The following is an 18,921-nucleotide window of genomic DNA, read 5'->3' as shown; positions in this document are numbered from 1 at the left end:
CAACTGTTCACTGATGTATAATTTGTGCTGGGCACTCTTGTGCTGCTAAATGTCCTTCCAACGCAAGGTTTCTAAGAGGCGCGTCATTAGGAAATAGCCTTCACGAGGACGGCAGCCCACCAGCAGTGGCTTTTGCTGGGGGCACAGACAGGCTGATTCAAGTTCTTTGCTCTTTCCCTGCCTGTGATTAAGCACAAATGGGCCTGCTGCCTAATGAGTGCCTGTTTGAATTGTGTTCTGTCAAAGCTCCCCGTGTGCGGTTGCTGGGGAGGCCGTTGTTGGCACACGTACCTCTGGCCTCTATGTAATGAGCTTCCACCTTGGTGGGGACACAGCATGGGCAAGCCTCCTCTTTCTCAACATCCCGAGACTGAGCCAGCAGAAATCTTTGATTTGATCATCCTTTCAGGGATAAGACCTTCACCCTTACACTTGCGCGGGTCCTGGGGCAGGGCCAGGCGCCTGGGCCACCGGGAGTGAAGGCAGGAACCAGGGATGTAGGGCCTGGGCTCCGAATTCTCACCCTCCTATCAGCTGTGACCGAGTAAATCACTCCCCTTTATAAGGACCCAGGGCAATGTGACAGTCCACCGAGGTGAGGGGCACGTCCAGGGCTTAGTCCTGAGCCAGGCTGCACAGTGACCATTGGTAAGGTCGGCAAAGGGCATGATACGACGTCGTTCTTAGGACCGGGGATGGTCCTGGAGCGGAGACTTGATCAAGTCCCTGATGACAGGGACTCACTGAGCCCCCTCCCGGCTACAGTCAAAGCAGCTCTTACCGTTTTCCGTGTGTAGTCCTACGGTAGACATAGGCAGCAAGATGAGGTTCCACTGCTGGACATGCTCAAAGATTATTCCTTAAGTCTAGCTCTTGATAAAGAGCCGAGAAAGCAACCAAGTCCAGCGACGTCAAGGGCGTTGCCAGAGCCCACCCGGAGAGCAGGGATTGGACTCTGGCCTGGAGGACCAAGGTGTGTCATCGACTCGAACCTCGGGATTTGTTATTTGCCCAGCTCCTCTGGCTACGACCTTAGATCCTTTCCACAGCCGCCTTCTCCCAAGACCAGCCCAGGGGCTAATATTTCATGCGTCTCAGGTGATCATCTGAAATAATTATGATTTATGTCTCAACCTGTCAAATGTCTGCATTCTTATTCATCATCTGTGCCTTTATTTTTTTTATTATTACAGTTGATTTGCAGTGTTGTGGTACTTTCTGCTGTAGAGCATAGTGACCCAGTCCTACATATATATCCATTCTTTTTCTCATACTATCTTCCATCATGTTTTACTATATCCAGGGGATTGGATATAGTTCCCTGGGCTGTACAGTAGGACCTCACTGCTTGTCCATTCTAAATGTCATAATTTGCATCTACCAACCCTGTCCATCCCACTTTCTCCCTCTTCCCCTCATCTGTGCCTTTAAACGCTCCCATTTACCCCAGTCAGATAATTGCCCAGTGTCACAACAACAGATAAAGTCCAGGTAACTCGGCGTTGGAGACAGAGTCCCCAGCTGAGCCCATGGATGATGCCCGTTAGGTCTGTGTGTTATTTCTGTGCACTTGAGGCCCTATTTTACACACACACACACACACACACACACACACACACACACACACACACACACAGAGTCACTGCAGGAAACCAAACTTTGAAACAAGATGCAGGGAAGGAGGAAATACAGAATAGGAACCCACATCTGTTCAACCTAGTGATAAACCGTTCAAAGGAGGCAGCAAGTTTCACAAACGTATAAAGTGAGCCTCTCAGAGATTAAATGAATTGAAGGATGCTATTCGGCTACTGCCAAAGCCTCTGCTGAACCCTGGAAGGAATGGCTTTCTTTCGCTAAAGAGAAAAGTCTCTTCACCCGGACCGTTGAAGCTTTGAAAGTACGGGCATCCAGATGTCATGAAAAGACAACAGGGTTTGGAATTCGAAGGCCTTGGCTCACAGGCTCTTCTTCCCCCTGAGTCCTGTGTCATCTATGACACATCACTGGCTGAGTCTCCGTGTTCTCACGTGTGAAGTGGAAACAAAGGATTATGGTGAGGATAATTAATTTCTTGTAAGTCTCCATGCTATGTAAACTGTAAAGCAGGCTACGAATGCTTCTACAAGGACAGATGGTCTGGGTGGTACTAGAGCCTGTAGGGGCTAAAATTAAAATTCTGAGTTGGATTCAAGGGTGAGGGAGAATGGGACTCAACTAGGTGAGTCGGCGGCAGTGAGGGATGGCCCCTGCGGTCCCCTACCCAAGATGCAGCTGTTGCACCAGTGAGGCTGCTCCTCCAAGGGCCCCTCATAGCTCCTTATCCCAGAGCCCTGGCTCTGAGGCCTGAGCTGAAGCTGGGAAGGAGGTTGAGACGGAAGGACCTCAGACAAAGGGGCTGAGCCTTCCAGTTGGACCTCCCAGCTGTACTGTTTTAGACCTTAACCTCATATACCCTTAGCCCAGATCACCCCTTCAAGAACCTCCAAGCAAGATAGCATCATAGCCCTTCTTTTTTTTTTTTTTTTTTTTTTTTTTTTGGCTTTTTGCCTTTTCTAGGGCAGCTCCCACGGCATTTGGAGTTTCCCAGGCTAGGGGTCAAACCGGAGCTGTAGCCAACAGCTTACGCCAGAGCCACAGCAATGTGGGATCCAAGCCACATCTGCGACCTACACCACAGCTCATGGCAACACCAGATCCTTAACCCACTGAGCAAGGCCAGGGATCGAACCTGCAACCTCATGGTTCCCAGTCGGATTCGTCAACCACTGAGCCACGACGGGAACTCCACATCATAGCCCTTCTTCATTCATCCTGTGATGAGCTGCCAACACCTTACCTCTACTTAGAGGCCTGGTAAACGTTGTCCTTCCTTCTTCAAACCCATAGTTTATCTTTTCCTGTGCAGAGGCTGTCTTTGGCCATTGGATCTTTGAGACCTTTGACGAAGTGTCAGAGCCCTGAATCTTCATTAGCTTTATCTCCCATCCTTTACGATTACAGACATCTTGGCAGTTCCCATTGTGGCTCAAGGGGTTAAAAACCCAACTAGTATCCTTGAGGATGAGGGTTCAGTCCCTGGCCTTGCTCAATGGGTTAAGGATTCCGCATTGCCAGAAGCTGCGGCATACGTCGAAGATGCGGCTCAGATCCAGCGTTGCTGTGGTTGTGGCATAGCTGGTAGATTCAACTCCTATCCCAGGAACTTCCATGTGCTGTGGGTGTGGTCCCCAACAAATGAACAAACAATCAACCCCCCCCAAAAAAAATACAATTACAGACATCTTAATAAGGCTACCCAACCCTGGCTCATCCTTCCTGATCAGCATAATGTTATCCAGGGAGTGGATTAAGGTGATGCTCTGTGAAGTGTCCGACTAGAGAGTGAAAGAAAGCGACAGCATTAACTTGGCTCTGGGCCAACTGTAAATACTTATCGTTGTCTATTTCGTGTCCGAGCAAACTATTTTCTGTATCATCTTTCATGATTCAGGTAAAAAAGAATGCAGTTACCAAATTAATGGCCACATAGCATGTACCTGTGGCCGTTTGAATCCGCTCTAGCCGTGATCCCACATCTGGGAAAGCATCTTTGGTTGAGGCTAATGGTTGGTTGAGATTTTGATCCTCTGTAGGCATTCTCCAGGATCCCTCTGGTCTGTAGGAAGCAAACTTCCACACTTGATGGAAATGTGAGAGGGACCACCCCTTCTTCATCGTGAGACTTTTGGGTGGCACTAATTACCACCATCTGTCTGATGATGGGGTGTTATTTCTTTCTGTCTTGTTTTGTTTTTGTTTGTCTTGTTTTTTACGGCCACATCCGTGAGGCACATGGAAATTTCTGGGCCAGGGATTGAATCTGAGTGGCAGCTGCAGTGATGCTGGATCCTTTAACCCACTACGCCGACCAGGGATCAAACCCGTGATTCTGCAGCCACCCAAGCCGCTGCAGTTGGATTCTTAACCCCCTGCACCACAGGGGGAACTCCTGTGAATTTTTATTTGTTTTCCTTTCAGGGGTCAGGTAGGTAGGTAACTAGTTTCAGAAGAAGACTCATGTGGCTTCCTCACTATGCTGGCTCATAGGTCAAGATCCAATGCGGGAGTTATTATATGCGCTGAGCATGTCAGACTCAGTTACACATTTGAGGGATCGGAAATGGCAAGCAGGTATGTACGCAGACCCAGTGGACCCAGTATGAAGTGGGCAAGGGTTCTATATATTACTTGATCTCCATGGCTCCGCGCTGATATGGAGCTGTAAGGACACTTCGGGTTTCTGGGTATCAGTATCGGTCCCATCCTGTGTCCAAAGTTCTTTGAAATGTCCAGATACTCCTGTTTCCTCAGCCATAGTCACCCCAGTAAGTGACTCTAGTTCCCTTTAGGAAAGGACTGAGGAATCATTATAGACATTTTTTGGAGGTAGTGCGGGTTCTGTTCCAGACCACTGCAATTAAGTAAATGTCACAGTGAAGTGAGTCACACAAAGTTTTTGGTTTCCCAGTGCATATGAAAGTTACATTTATTCTATACAGTAGCCTATAATGTGTGCAATAGAATTATGTCCAAAAAATGTTTATACTTTAGTTAAAAAATACTTTATTGGGAGTTCCCTTTGTGGCTCACTGGTTAACAAACCCAACTAGGATCCATCAGGACGCAGGTTTGATCCCTGGCCTTGCTCAGGGGGTTAAGGATCTGGCATTGCCGTGAGCTGTGGTGCAGGTCGCAGACATGGCTCTGATTCCGAGTAGCTGTGGCTGTGGTGTAGGCCAGCAGCTGTAGCGCCAATTTGACCCCTAGCCTGGGAACCTCCAAATGCAGTGGGTGTGGCCCTAAAAAAAAGCAAAAAAAAAAAAAAAAAAAAAAATTTATTGCCAAAATAATCTAACTGTTATCGAGCTTTTGGTGAGTCTTAGTAGTCAAAGATCAATGATCACAGATCACCATAACATATATAACAATAATGAAAAAAATTTGCAATATTGAGAGAATTACCAAAATATGACACAGAGACACAAAGTGAGCAAATGCCCTTGAAAAAAGTGGCGCCATTCGACTTGCTTGACGCAGGATTGCCGCAACCTTCAATCTGTTAAAAAAAAAAAAAAAGAAAAAAAAAAACCTGAAGTATCTGTGAAGCCCAATAAAGCAAAGAGCAACTAAACAAGGTCTCTGCCCGCATGGTAAACACAGACCGTGGTACCCCAGGGCCCTCTCTCCCGAGAAACCAGGTAACTTGAATGCCAACAGGCCTGGGTATGAAAGCTTCTTTCCAGGTTCCTTACTTTGCCTGAAACTGGACAAAGCACATGGCACTTTATTACAATCATTTTATTACCATTGGTCTCCTGCTCATCGTTCTTACTTTCTTTTTAATGCTCAGCTGACATCATGGTTATTGTGGCCTTTTGATTCTTGGCAGTTAGTTAGTTGTCAACAGGCTACCTCTATGGCTTCCCTCCTGTTGCTCCCTGACGGGCCCTCTTCCTTAGCTGCGATGTGTGTCTCTCCCCAGCACATTCCTGAGACCTCGGTGGCCTCTGAGCCACCCTGGGACCCCATCCTTTGGTGGGTCTCCTGGCTTCACAGAGTACATCTCTTCCAGCATGTTGTCTTCTCTTGCATTAATCCCTTTCTCTGCTGTCTCCCTACTAACTCAGGCTTTTAGCTTGGCTCGGTGTTGGCCACTGTTGTCTTGAGTTTTCTGGACGCCTCCTAACAACCTGTGGGCAGCAGCCTCAGGACCCTTGCTGCATGATGTCATAGTTTTCTAAAGCTGCTGTAACGAATTCTCATAAACTTAGTGGCCTAAAGTAATGCAAATTTATAATCTTCTAATTATAGAAATTTGATAATCTTCTAAAATAAGTTTGATGTCAAACACAGGTGTTACTAGGTTACAATCAAGAAGGCCGCCGTGTCCCTTCTTTTCTGTAAACTTGGCAGAGAACAAATTTCCTTGTCCTTTCCAGGTTTTATGTATTTATTTTTTAATTTAATGTAATTTTTTTTTTTTTTTTTTTTTTTTTTTTTTTTTTTTGCTTTTTAGGGCTGCACTTGTGGCACATGGGAGTTCCCTAGCTAAAGGTCGAATCGGAGCTACAGCAGCTGGCCTTTGCCACAGCCACAGCCACACCAGATCAGAGCCATGTCTGTGACCTATACCACAGCTCACAGCAAGGCCAGGGATCGAACCTGCATCCTTATGGATACTAGTCAGGTTCGTTACCACGGAACTATGAGGGGAACTTCCCTTTCCAGTTTTTAGAGGTCAAGTGCATTCTTCAGCTGGTAGCTCCCCTCCCACAGCATCACATGATCCCTCTCCTTCCATCATCAAATCTCTTTCTCTGACCCTTTTTTGCCTCCCTCTTCTACTTTTAAGGACCCCCCTCCCCAATTAAACTGAACCCACTTGGATAATCTAAGATAATCACCATATTATATTTCAAGGTCAGTTGATGAGAGATTTTAATTCCAACTGCAACCTTAGTTCCCTTTTGCCATGAAAACGGACATATTCACAAATTCTGGGGATTAGGACTAGGACATATTGAGGATGGGGGGGTGTTACTTTTCTGCCTATGATAGATAGAAAATCTTGTAACCAAGGAGAGGGTCCCCAAGTCAAGAAGCTCTCCTTTACGTAGTTTTATGGTCTAATGCCCCTGATCAAGAATCTTTAAAATCCAGGAATGTAAATATTCATTCCCACCAATCCATGCTACTGACTGTTGTAGCAATTTTGGAATGTAATACTATTTACTGCATTTGAATGCAGTACCTCTCAGTACTAAGTGGAGCTGTGAGGACACTTTGGGTTTCTGGATTTCTTTGTCGATCCTACCGTGTGACCAAAGGTCCTTGAAACGTCTAGGAAATCATTATAACACCTGCTTATTTGGGTTATGGAGCTGGGTCGTGCAGCTATTTAACACAGATTACTGACTTGGTATCCAAGGGAACTCTGTTGTCCTAGTGTTTTCTCACACAGGAGGGGTGCTGGCTTGTAATGGGAATGCTAGGGCTCGGACTTTGAGGTATCCGGATTCTGGGAGCCAAAATCTTTGGAGGCATCCACCAAGATGTATCAGGAACCCAGATTTTCCCAACCAGGGCCTTAACTTTCGGATCTCAGGGCTGCCTTGGCTGCATATTCAGTTGTCTTTGAAGCTCTACACTAAGTCGGCAGGGGGACAATGGTATATTGTGCTGCAGGAATCTGGGCAGGTGGTCTAGGAGGACTTCCTGGGGTGGAGATGGGGGATGACCTGGAAGAGGTGCCAGAGGAGGAGACCCACCTCCCTCATGAGTATTGCTGACACTCACTCATCTTCTGCTCGCAGCACTGCTGTTCCCACACTGCCTTCGGGGGAAGCAGAGATGGGAGATGAAGAGTCCAGCTCTGGGACCCTGATCAGCATCCTTGCGCAGGAAGACACAGAGCAAAGGCCAGGGCTCAGATCTTTTGCCTTCTAGTGTAATGCTCATCTAACTGGACCAAACTTAGGGCATGATGCAGACATGATACTAAGGCATGACACTAACACTTAAGTTTTCTCTGTGCCTTCCAGGGTACAGATGCTCTCTGTAAATAGTGCTACTTGGATGGCAAAGAAACTTGAGTCATCTAGTTTGGCTCTCCATTTATACAGATGAGGAAGGACACTGAAAGTCAGGGAGGGACAGAAACATTGAATCTGTTCTCACAACATCATCCTTCAAGACGTAGCTCTGGGGTCACCTCTTCCAGAACGTCGTGCCCGAATGACCACCTGCCCAGTGGACCTGCTCCACCTCTGGACTGTGGCCTCCTTGAGGACAGGGTTCCACTGACTTTGTCCCTATACACCCAGTGGCCCACATGAGTCCTAGCGCAGAGTCAGCAGTCATCACATGTGTGTTGCATGGATGAAGATGGACCAGAGATGTTCTCAGGGTCAAACCGGAGACACCTCTCATACAGTGGTGGTGATAGTCTCACACAGCTGGAGTGGTGTACAAATTCATACAGCCATGATCTGCTTGAGTGCTTAAACTCTTTCTACCATTTAAGGGGCCGAAATCTACACTCTAGGGCTTCTTGAGCAAGCACTGCTTCTGTGTTACATAGTATTCCACGCTAGTACCTAGTATTCATCATGAATAATTATTATTTATTATTAACTCTTATTAAATAGTTCTTCATTACATGTATTATTGAGCCTTCATATAAGATCTGGGAAGGGACTGGCCATTAACAAACATTTGTAGAAAGATGTAGAGATTTAACAGACTGTTGGGGATGCAGCTTGATATCATTTGCCGGGGAAACTATTCTAAAGAGTAATTTAGAAGCCACCTCAATGTGAGTTAGATCCTTTTATATTACTTTGGCAGTGTTCACCGGTGACAGTATGAAATCTACAGAGATGCTTAGAGAAATGGCCTGGGGATGTTTAGCCCAGTGTAAACAGGAGGCCGCTCTTGGTAGATTAGCCTTTAAAGGACAGTTCCAGGCTTTAGGGGATAAAACTGGCAATCTTTGAACCCCATCCACTGACCTGGATTTTCTGATATTTTTTTTTCCCCCAAGAATGTACCTTCAGCTTATTTTCATGATGAGGAGACTAATTTTATTAAACTTTCTTTTCTGTAGTTAACACTGTTTTAGAATGCCTATCTCTCATTTTCTAAATATAAACTTGCTATGTTATTACATATGCTTTTTTAAGCCACACACCTATCATCCACTTCAAATGAGATTCTAACATCCCCGGGGGTGGGGGGAGGGGGAGGAAGTGCTCCCGTGAGCCTTCACCCACCAGATGGCCAGGGCTGACCACTGGCTTCAGTAACCTGTATTGCCAAGTCCCACAGAGATTTCCACGGCCCTTGACCATTAGAAGGCGGTGTGATGAATGAGAAATGAGAACATCATGGCTCAAATTCCAACACAGCTATGCTTTCAATATGTGAATTTGGCCCATCGCTTACACTCGGAGCCCAAGTGTGATTTATAAAAATCAGAATATTGAGAGTTTTGCTGATTTCTAGGATGTTCTGTGCACAGTGCTAGCCTGGTGGGAGTTGGGGTGGGACTGCAGATGCCAAGGGCAGGAGGAGGGCAGGCTGACATGCGGCCTGGCCTTGCCTTCATTTTGAGCTGCTTCGTTAGCAGTTGTCCTGAGAGATGCTTTCAAAGGCGTCAACATTCCCACAGGCTTACAAACGTCTTTCTCAGGAAGAAGGGCCTGGATGTTGCCTCTTGGATAGAAGAAAGAGTTTGGCAGTTCAGCTCTCTGAAGCCTTTTGAATCAGTTTCCCTGAGGCCCGTTTACCTCCCCTGGCACAGATAGATGCCCCCAAAATCCTCTTTTTGTGATTCTGGTGCCTGGTGAGGCCTGAGGGGTAGCAAGGCTGTCAGTGGTGTTGGTCTTATTAGAGCAAAGTCACCCCACAGAGATCCTGCACGTATTTATACATTGACGCATGCCACTCCTCCTCTTTCCTGATAAAATAATTCTATACCACTTCAAGGATCAAAACCAAAGAGTAGGAGTTCCTGTTGTGGCTCAGTGGAAACGAATTCGACTAGGAACCGTGAAGATGCAGGTTCGATCCCTGGCCTCGCTCAGTGGGTTAAGGATCCGGCATTGCTGTGAGCTGTGGTGTAGGTCACAGACCCTGCTTGGATCCCAAGTGGCTGTGGCTGTGTCTGTGGTGTAGGCCAGCAGCTGTAGCTCTGTTTTGACCCCTTACCTGGGAACCTTCATATGCTGTGGGTGCAGCCCTAAAATGAAAAACAAAAACAAAAACAAAACAAAAACAAAGAGCAAAAGGATAAAGGAGGAAAGGTAAACAGCCTAAAAATCTAGGGTGATCATCTTTATTTTTTTTAATTTTAATTTTAATGTTTTTTGCTTTTTAGGGCCACACCTGAGGAGTCTGGAGTTTTTCCAGCTAGGGGTCAAATAGGAGCTGTAGCCATCTGCCTACACCACTGCCACAGCAACACCAGATCTGAGCCTCATCTGTAACCTACACCACAGTTCATGGCAACAGGGGATCCTTAACCCACTGAGCGAGGTCAGGGATCGAACCTGCATCCTCGTGGAAACTAGTCAGGGTCATAACCCGCTAAGCCACAAAGGGAGCTCCAGGGTGATCACCTTTAGGACTGAATGTGAATTAGTCTGTCCTTCTTTCTTCATTTTCCCTCCCTCTTCCCCTCCTCCTTTCTCCCTTCCTTTATGTATTCATTTAATCAGGTGTTAAATTAGCAAATATTCCTGATGGGATTTTCTGCATCCTGCTTTGGGCAGGAAACACAGGCTTGAAGGACAGAGAATTCCCACCAGGAAGGAGCCCAGAGCGTGATGGGGAAGCTGACAGGACCGAGAGCATGCTGGGATGGAGGTAAACCCTGAGGAGTCATCAGGCCCCTTAACCAGCCTCGGGGGAGGCAGAGAAAAACTTGCGGAGAAAGAATAAAACCTGACCGAGTCTCAACCAATGAGCAACAACCTGTGCAGCCAAAAAAAAAAAATGTCGGTAAGAATTTTTCCGTGGAGTCACCAGAACCAGACAGCAGTATATTTCTGACTGTTTCTGTCCAGAGTGAAACACAATTGGTTACGAAGGGCGCAAGGTCTGATTAAATCAAAGGTATTAATTCAGCAGCAAAAACACACTTTTCCTGCCAACAAACTCTGAACATTTTTTTTTTTCTCTCACGTCTTAGAAAGAGCACACGGCATTGAGAACTATGTCTAGATACTCATGTCGCAACAGAAGAAAGGGTGGGGGAAAAAACTGTAACTGCAATGTATACATCTAAGGATAACCTGACCCCCTTGCTGTACAGTGGGAAAATAAAAAAAAAAAAAAAAAAAAAAAAAGAAAGAAAGAGCACACAGTGATGGGAGCCATGTTCTCAGGATCAAGTTTGCCGTGGACATAGGTGCTGATTTTGCCCGAGGGCCCTTCCATTCTCGGAAGGTCCCCAGCAGGGTGTGCTGGGCACTGAACAGGCAGCACCGCTATAGCTTAACGAGGGGAGAGAGCACCACGGGGACAGAGGCCGCCTCGTCCGAGATTCTGGACAGACCCCTTTAGGTGACTCTCGATTGATTTTCTCGGGTAAAAAATTCCTGCCGGAAAGGTAATGGATGATTCTTGCTACAGGGTTTGCTGAGAGCCAGGCCCCCACCTCTATTTTTTTTTGGGGGGGGTGTTCTTGCTGTAGCAGAACCCAGGAGAACAGGCCACATGGGCTGGATCAGCGCAGCCGTGTTTACAGCCCACCCCAGGCCAGCCGCTCTGAGAGTTCACGAGAACTTCGTGCACTTGAGCCCATTTTCCTTCTGGGCTTCAGGTCTCACCCAATAAATGACCTGCTTTCACCAAGACTCACAGTTGACATGGTCAGTACTATACCAGTTGGAGAAAATAGATTCATCCCGTCTTTCAAAAAGCAAATTCTCTCACATTTGTGAAAAGAAGTCATAGCTTCCCATGCTGCAGACATAATACGGGTTGAGAACACAGAAATGGAGGAAGATGCTTTTGGTCTGAATGCTGGATCCATGTTTTTGAAGCAGAGTGATGACGTTAGGTAAGTTATTTAACTTTTCTGTGTTTTCGTTTTCTCATCTGTAATTCGGGGAAGAATTCTTACTTCATACATTTATGGTGATAGTCACAGGGCATAGTATATGCAAAAGATGCAATGTGGCTTATTCTTCTTTTTTGCCGCACTGTGGCTATGGAAGTTCCCAGACCAGGGATTGAAGTCGAGCTGCAGCTGCAACCTACACCACAGCTGCGGCGGTGCCAGATCCTTAACCCACTGCACTGGGCCAAGATCTAGCCCGTGCCTCAACAGTGACCTCTGTTGCCACAGAGCAACACCGGATCCTTTAACTCACTGCACCACAGCAGGAACTCCTGGCTTCTTCATATTAGATGGCCAGGTTCAGCCTCTCTATCTGAATTTGCTTCCTAGGCAACCCAGGAACCTCCTGGATCAACATTTGCTTAGAGGAGAGAGGAAGGAAGTGTGATGGCCAATGGACAACAGAGGAGCCCATCCTTGGCCTCTCTGGGAGGCCTTTGGAAGCAAGTCCGCAGGTTCCATGGACCGAAGGCCTTCCTGCAGCCCAGTGCAAAGGGTGTGCTGGGCTGGGTGGGGCAGGGCCAGAGCTGGAGGTGACCTCAGGTGTCCCCAGGCACAGCAGCTAAATCACTCAGGAGAGATCCTATGGAAAGAGGGATAGGAATGCCAGGAGGTGTTGCAATATTATTTTAGAGGATTTATCTGCTTAGTATTATGGTTCCCCTCATTTAACCCTCAGAGGTTTTGGACTCTGTCTGGTGTGAAAATTTTTTTCTGTTTAGAAAGAGTTCTGCACATTGCTCATTCCTTTAGCAGACTGCACATTGAGAGAGCTTGTTTATCCTGCTACGTGAGTCATCAATATCCTGCTCAACACTCAGCCGTGGGATGGGAGGCCTGGAAGGGAGCTGGGGGCTCATCTCGCTCAGCCCCTTCACGTACTGATGGGGAAGGAGAGGCCCAAAGAGGAGAGGGGCTTGCTGACAATCCCACCGGAATGCACCTAAAATACAGGGCTCCTGATTTCAAGTCTGGTGTGTTTTTGACTAAATGTAACAGATGTTTAAGGCATTTTGGAGGGAGTACGTGGAAAGGAATCATCTAGGTACTGCACTTATCATCTTCCAGTTAAACCTCTCAGCAGCACTGGAAGAAATTCCAAGTGGGAAGGGGCTTATGGCACTTTTCTAAGGAAACACAAATAGAAAATAACCACATCATTCTTTCTGTATAAAAGATAGTCCACATAAAAAAATACTTGTGAACTTAGGCTCCTGAGATACGGAAGAGAATAGGACAGACACCGTGCCCACCATCACTGAGTTTGTAATCTAGGGAGCCCTGGAGTCTACACTACACAGGTGGTCTTAAAACAGGTTACCTGGAGCACTTGGATGCCACTGAGATGGGTCAAGGTTCACTTGAGGCTGCAAAGAGCATCAAGCCAGGCTCCACATCTCCCCATCCTTGCATCAACTCTAGAGATGCCATTTTGTCCCTTTCTACAGTGGGACTTAATGGAAGTTTCCCTTGAAGGCAGGATGGCTTTGGTTCATCCACTCAGCTGATTCATGCTGCCTCCTCCTCTTATTCAGAAAGTCTTTAGCTATAAGTGCAAAAACTCAACTCATACAATCTCAAGAACAGAAACAGTAGAATTTGTTGGAAATTTCTGGATACATCAAGTTTTAGGTTCAGCCAGGTCAGGAAGCTCAAACTCTGACAGGGCTGGCCCCCTCTGTTTGGCTTCAGATAAGTTCAGCTCCATGAACTTGAATAAGAACATCAGAATTTGCTGTCTCCCCCTTCCTTTCCTTCTCTTTCCACTCAGCTTACCTCTGCTTGGCTTTATTAGCCATAAGCAACCTCCAAATAGTGGTGACGTGATTGCTGGAAGACCCTATACCCTTCCAGCAGAAAGAAACACGTCCTCTCTCTGTAGACACAAAGCCATCCCGGGAAGATTATGGGTTCCATTTGGATCCAACAAATCCAGGAAGTCAGAGGCATAGGATACTCCTGCTGGTCAACCAATGCTCAGACACTGACCCCTGAGGAGAGGCTGGAAACTGTGACTGACAGTTCCATATGCACCAAAGAGAATAGCAGAATAGTTTATAGAAAGAAAGGATGAGATGGTGCAGGGGGGAAGAGCAAAGCGAAGGTATCATTGTCCATTATATCCATCTTCTTAAGTCGATACGGATATTGTTTGGTAACTCATCACTTTATTCTACTTCTTGTATTTTGTTTTTAACATTGAATCATTGCAAAGATGATTTCAGGCAACTCAAAGTGAAGCATGTACAGGAAAGATGAAACTCAAACCTTTGGGCTCAGGGTACAAGGTAAAATGGGGGTGATTGTAACACTGTTTCTAGATTCCCGAGCTAGGAGAAGACATACACATCAAGAACAAAATCTCATGTTTGAGTTTCTAACAGGCAGGGAGAAAACAAAGAAAGAAAAAGGAAGAGTGGGTGCAAAATTCTCATTGTCTAATGTCAGAATCTAATTGCCAGGGGATAAACTTTCTTTCTAACATTGAGATCTGAGTTTAGACCAAAGACCCTTTTGTCTATAAGACATTCATGTAATCTTTTATTTTTTCAAGCTAGCAGATAATCCCTCTACCCAGTCTCTACAACCTTGGAGGGTTCTTTGCCTCTTGTGAAGAATACATTCAGCCAGCATTTTCTGAAGATGTGATTTAAATGAGAATACCATGCTACTAAGAGAGACGGGAAGTTGTTGAGGAAGGTTGGCTATACCGAGGATCAAATGATCAATTTAGATGCTTCTGAGCTAGAGAAAGGGCCGGCTATAATCAGCTTCTCTTCAGAAGGAATTATTTCCTTTCTGTTTCAATAAGAAGATGAGGACCATGAGAACTACTGTAAATTAGGCCAGTTTCATTAAGAAAGTCACAGCAAAGCAGTCACTTCTAGAAAATTTTGACATCAACAGAGGTAGGGGTGGGTGTGTTATTGCTGCCTTATTGTTATATGGATAAGAGATGCAAATAAGAAGAAATTGTTCTATTTTCCAGGTAGGAAAACACATGCAAATTCTATAAAAAGGCAAAAAGAGCTTGGTGCACCTAAAAATTAATGATCCTGAGAGCCAGACTGTCTAGATTCTGTTTTTGGCTCTGTCCTTATTTGCCCTGTCAAAATCTCTTCTTGGAGTTCCTGCTGTGACACAATGGGTTAAGAATTTGACTACAGCGGTTTGGGTAGCTGCTGAGCGTCAGGTTCAGTTGGCCTGGCACGTGGGTTAAAGGATCCAGCCTTGCCACAGTTGAAGCTCAGATTCAATCCCTGGCCTGGGAACTCCCATAGGTTGCAAAATCTCTTCTTATTTGGACTTTGTTTTCAAAATATCCAAAATACAAGAACATGTTTATATGATTACTCAGATTTCCTCTGGCTCTAAATGTCTATATCTAGATCGTACTTTTAATAATACAGATTCTAGAAAACTATGCCGGTTTGATTATTATGTGACAATATTGTTTTCCACATGTAGCTTTTGGAAATTAGTCCTGTTAAATTGGCAGTCCACCCTCATATTGCCAAAACACTCTTGCTTTTCTGAACAAAACTTAAATTTTACTGAGAAAGATTTTTGAATATCTTTTGCTCTTAAGAGTTTGTTCTTGACCAACAACCCTCTTCCTCAACATACAGGAAACAATGAAAGATTCAAAGTTTCCTTAAAGCCCTTTGGTTTCTCTGTAGCTTCTCTGGATCTGTCAAAATCCCCAAAGAGACTTGTTCTACCTGACCTCACCTTGTAGGAGGGCCTCCCGAAGTCAAGGTTAGCTTGTTCTGCCTCCAGAGAAAGGGCTAGAGATTCCTATTATAAGAATAAGACTTAATATTGGAAGGTTGGTTCTTCTTAAATACACAAGTGTGCATGGTTGAAAATGGGAAATAAAGATTTCATCTAAGAAAGCCGAATGTCTCCTAGTTCTGCCAATAAACTAAATATATAAGAATGGCTCATACTGATATATCTCGATATATCGTTTTACAGTTTATAATACACTTTCATGCCTATGAATTAGTATGAACCTCACAAATATTCCTGCAAATAGTCATCGTGTTTCCTAGAGGAGGCAATGAAGGTGCATATGGTTTAAGTGACAAGACAGCTAGAGAGGAAGGAGGGCCACCAGAGCCTGAGTTCCCTCTCCAACCAGTGCAAGAGTGAGGGCTACATCTCATGGCTCTGGGACTCAGTGTCCCCACAGGCAAACCAGCAACCGTAACCCCAGTCTACCTCATTCATGGGTCTGTGTGTGTTCTGAGAAAACACAAATGCCATTCATTTCTTACTGACGACAATCCAAGTCTATTTCCATAGTGCAGAAACATGGTCAAATATCAAAGACCTGAATTTAGCAACTCCCAAAATCAAAACAAACCAAATCCCACACAAACTCTGCCTTCTCCTTGGAACAAGGTCGCAGTATGAAGCCCAGAGGTGACCTGGGATTCCATCCAGTGGGACCCACGAGGGGAGAAACAAACCTTACCTTTGCAGTTTTGCTGTGGTTTGAGACTCCATTTGCAAAGAGAAATTACTTATGAAGGAGGAGAAACATTTTTCTGGTGGATGCAAAAACTGGAGACAAAACAGGGAAAAAAAATCATAGATTTGAAAAGCTTACAAAAATAACAAATGAATAATTTACAGCTTTTCCATCATTTATTGAAAAACATTGGAACATGTTCTTACTCAATGCAGCTCTTGGGTTTTCTTCCTGCAGCTATTACTCACTTAGTCATCTTCATTTATTTTATTTTCTTTTTCTTTTTTTTGTAAAGACATTTATTTGGTGACTGTTGCTCCTGGCTTTTCACAAGACACCATCTGAGCACCACCTGGATGTCCTTGCCACCCAAGCTTTCACCCCTCGGTGATGGTGTCTATTTGCCTCTGCATCGCTCCCAGCTGCTCCCTAGTCATCACAAACACTGTCTCTGAGAAGCGCCTCCCTCCCCCCACTGCTGTCTCTAACCCCCCAAGGGAAGCATGGGAGAATCCCAAGCCACAGAGGATCATTCATTCACCTTTAATATTACCCTTTGAAAATTCCCAGGTCTTATTCCTCTGATCCAGAGCGCCCTGCCCCTTGCATCCATTGGTCCTTGTCATTTCCATTAGGGTTGCTAGGTTTAGCAAATAAAAATACACGATACCCAGTTCAAGTGGAATCTCGGACACATTGTTTTAAAAAGTATCACTATAAGTATGTCCCGTCCATACTTAGAATATTATGCTTGAGGGAGAAGCAGAGCCGGAATCACTCTTTCCATTCTACAGAGAAGAAAACTGAGAGCCACAAGGGTAAACAAAATTGTCCAAGATTCCACAGCCCGGAAGTGATACGGCTGGAAGTCGAACCAGGTTGGCTGACCTCAAAGCCCTGGCTTTCTCCATGGCAGCAGACTGCCTCTGTTAAAGGTAACAGCGTGTCTATGGTACTTGACAGCTTGCAAAACACTTTCAGATGCATGATCTTAATGAACCGTTGTGGGAACTCTTTTAAGATAGGTGCTACTTTTCATTGTTCTAAGACACTTTTCCCCCCTTTCTAACACTTTAACACCTCTGATTGCAGGATGTATTTCATTGTCAATAGTGTGTCAGTCTAATTGGAGCATTTTTTTCCCCTTCTTGGAAGGGCTTAAATAATGGCATCTTGGATTCAATTAAACACAACATTATTATGTATTTCCTCAGAGAAGTCTGGCCTCTAGCCGGAGGTGGCAGACACGGCAATTAAACCTGCCTTCCTGACCTTCTACCACCCTCGTGTTGAAAAGAAATCACACAGGCTTTCTCCCCATGACACACAATGGAGCCAGGGTGGGTTCAGTGAACTTTGCCAGATATCAGACTTATAGCGGGAGGGTGGAGGCGGCGTGTGCTGGGTCTTTGGTAAATTTCCCCGTGAGCTTAGCGCTTCAAGAGTAGGCAGGTGAGATGAAGACAGATCTGGCAAGGGACGGCTTCCTCATTTTTGTTTAAATCGTCCTGGGGATCTACACAGAGAAGAACACAGCTCCCTGCAATGTCATACAAGTGAAAGATTCGAAGAAACGGGAGACAGAAGCTGGCCTCGGTAAAGTCATCGGGCGCCGGGCTGTGCCAGCTGGAGAGCACTGCTGACGAGGCGCACAGGCTGCCTGCGCCAAGCCTGGGTCCCGGCCCAAGAACCTAATGACTCAGGCAGCATCGCCACCACCGCTTCCCTGCGGAGCCTCAGTCTACAGTCTAGACGGAGCTGGAGGCGCTCATTCTTGACATGGGGCCCACATTTCCCAGCGTGTATTCACAGAATCTCCTTCCAAGTGTTGTATTCTTGGGCTCAGAACAGCGAAAATCAGGAGGGAACCTTCATTAGAAAAGAGAAACACATTGTACGGGAAAGAGGAGGAGGAGGAGAAAAATGATGCATCGATGGCAGGCAGACAGGCCTGAGGTTGAGCTGATCTACACTGTTAGAGTTTAAAGGACAGCGAGCATCTGCCTGAAAGATGATCTTTTCCAAAGAGATGATTTGAAGGCTATGGAATTGAAGGTTCTGCCTTTAAAGAAAAAGAGCTTGTAACTGGAGGTTCATATGGATCGAATGTACAGCACGATGAGTGTGGTTAACAATACTATTTGGCATCCTCCAAAGTTGCAAAGGGAGGGAAATTTCAAATTTCTCACCACACACACACACACACACACACACACACACACACACACAAGGGGTAACTTTGTGAGTGATGGATATGCTAATTTTATTGTGGCAATCTTTTTGCACTATATACGCATATCAAATCATCTCACTGTACGCCTTAAACTTTTTCACTGTTACATTTCCTGCCCCCTCATGCTTTTTTTCTTTTCCTTTTTTTTTTTTAAGGGCCCTACCTGAGGCCCATAGAAGTTCCCGGGCTAGGGGTTGAATCAGAATGGCAGGTGTTGGCCAATGCCACAACCACAGCAATGTGGGTTCTGAGCTGCATCTGTGACTTACGCTGCAGCTTTCGGCAAGTCTGGATCCTTAACCCACTGAGTGAGGCCAGGGATGGAACCTGTATCCTCCTGGAAACTATAGGGTTCTTAACCATTGGAGCCACAGCAGGAACTCCCAACATTATATTTCAGTTATAGCTCAATGAAGCTGGAGGGTATAAATGTGAAAAAGAGTTTCTTCTCATCAGAAGCCTAGCCTATCTGCAGATTGCCTGCTAGGTTGATGACTATCAAATGAATTTCACTTCCCCAGGCTCGCTGTGATAAATCACATCTCT

At 45.6% G+C, this 18,921-nt stretch overlaps 1 protein-coding gene across 1 annotated transcript in view; it reads right to left on the bottom strand.

Annotated features, from left to right (window-relative positions):
- Positions 1 to 4,495: 4,495 nt before the first annotated feature.
- LOC146404955 (uncharacterized) overlaps positions 4,496 to 18,921 on the bottom strand; it is a 57,224-nt gene continuing 42,798 nt past the window's right edge. Inside the window, exons 5-6 of the transcript XR_014842611.1 lie at positions 16,146 to 16,234; positions 4,496 to 5,098 (exon numbers count right to left, since the gene is read on the bottom strand). The gene's annotated coding sequence lies outside the window, so the exon portion shown is untranslated. The remainder of the gene's footprint in view (positions 5,099 to 16,145; positions 16,235 to 18,921) is intronic.

This window comes from Sus scrofa, chromosome 3 (assembly GCF_054392235.1).
Source record: "Sus scrofa isolate SSC_HxYL_T2T_F1_AM1 chromosome 3, Sscrofa_HxYL_maternal_Yorkshire_Landrace_v2.0, whole genome shotgun sequence".
In the NCBI taxonomy this organism is placed as follows: Eukaryota; Metazoa; Chordata; class Mammalia; order Artiodactyla; family Suidae; genus Sus; species Sus scrofa.
Note: the sequence above shows the minus strand (reverse complement) of the source record. Positions and strands in the feature narration are given on the sequence as shown.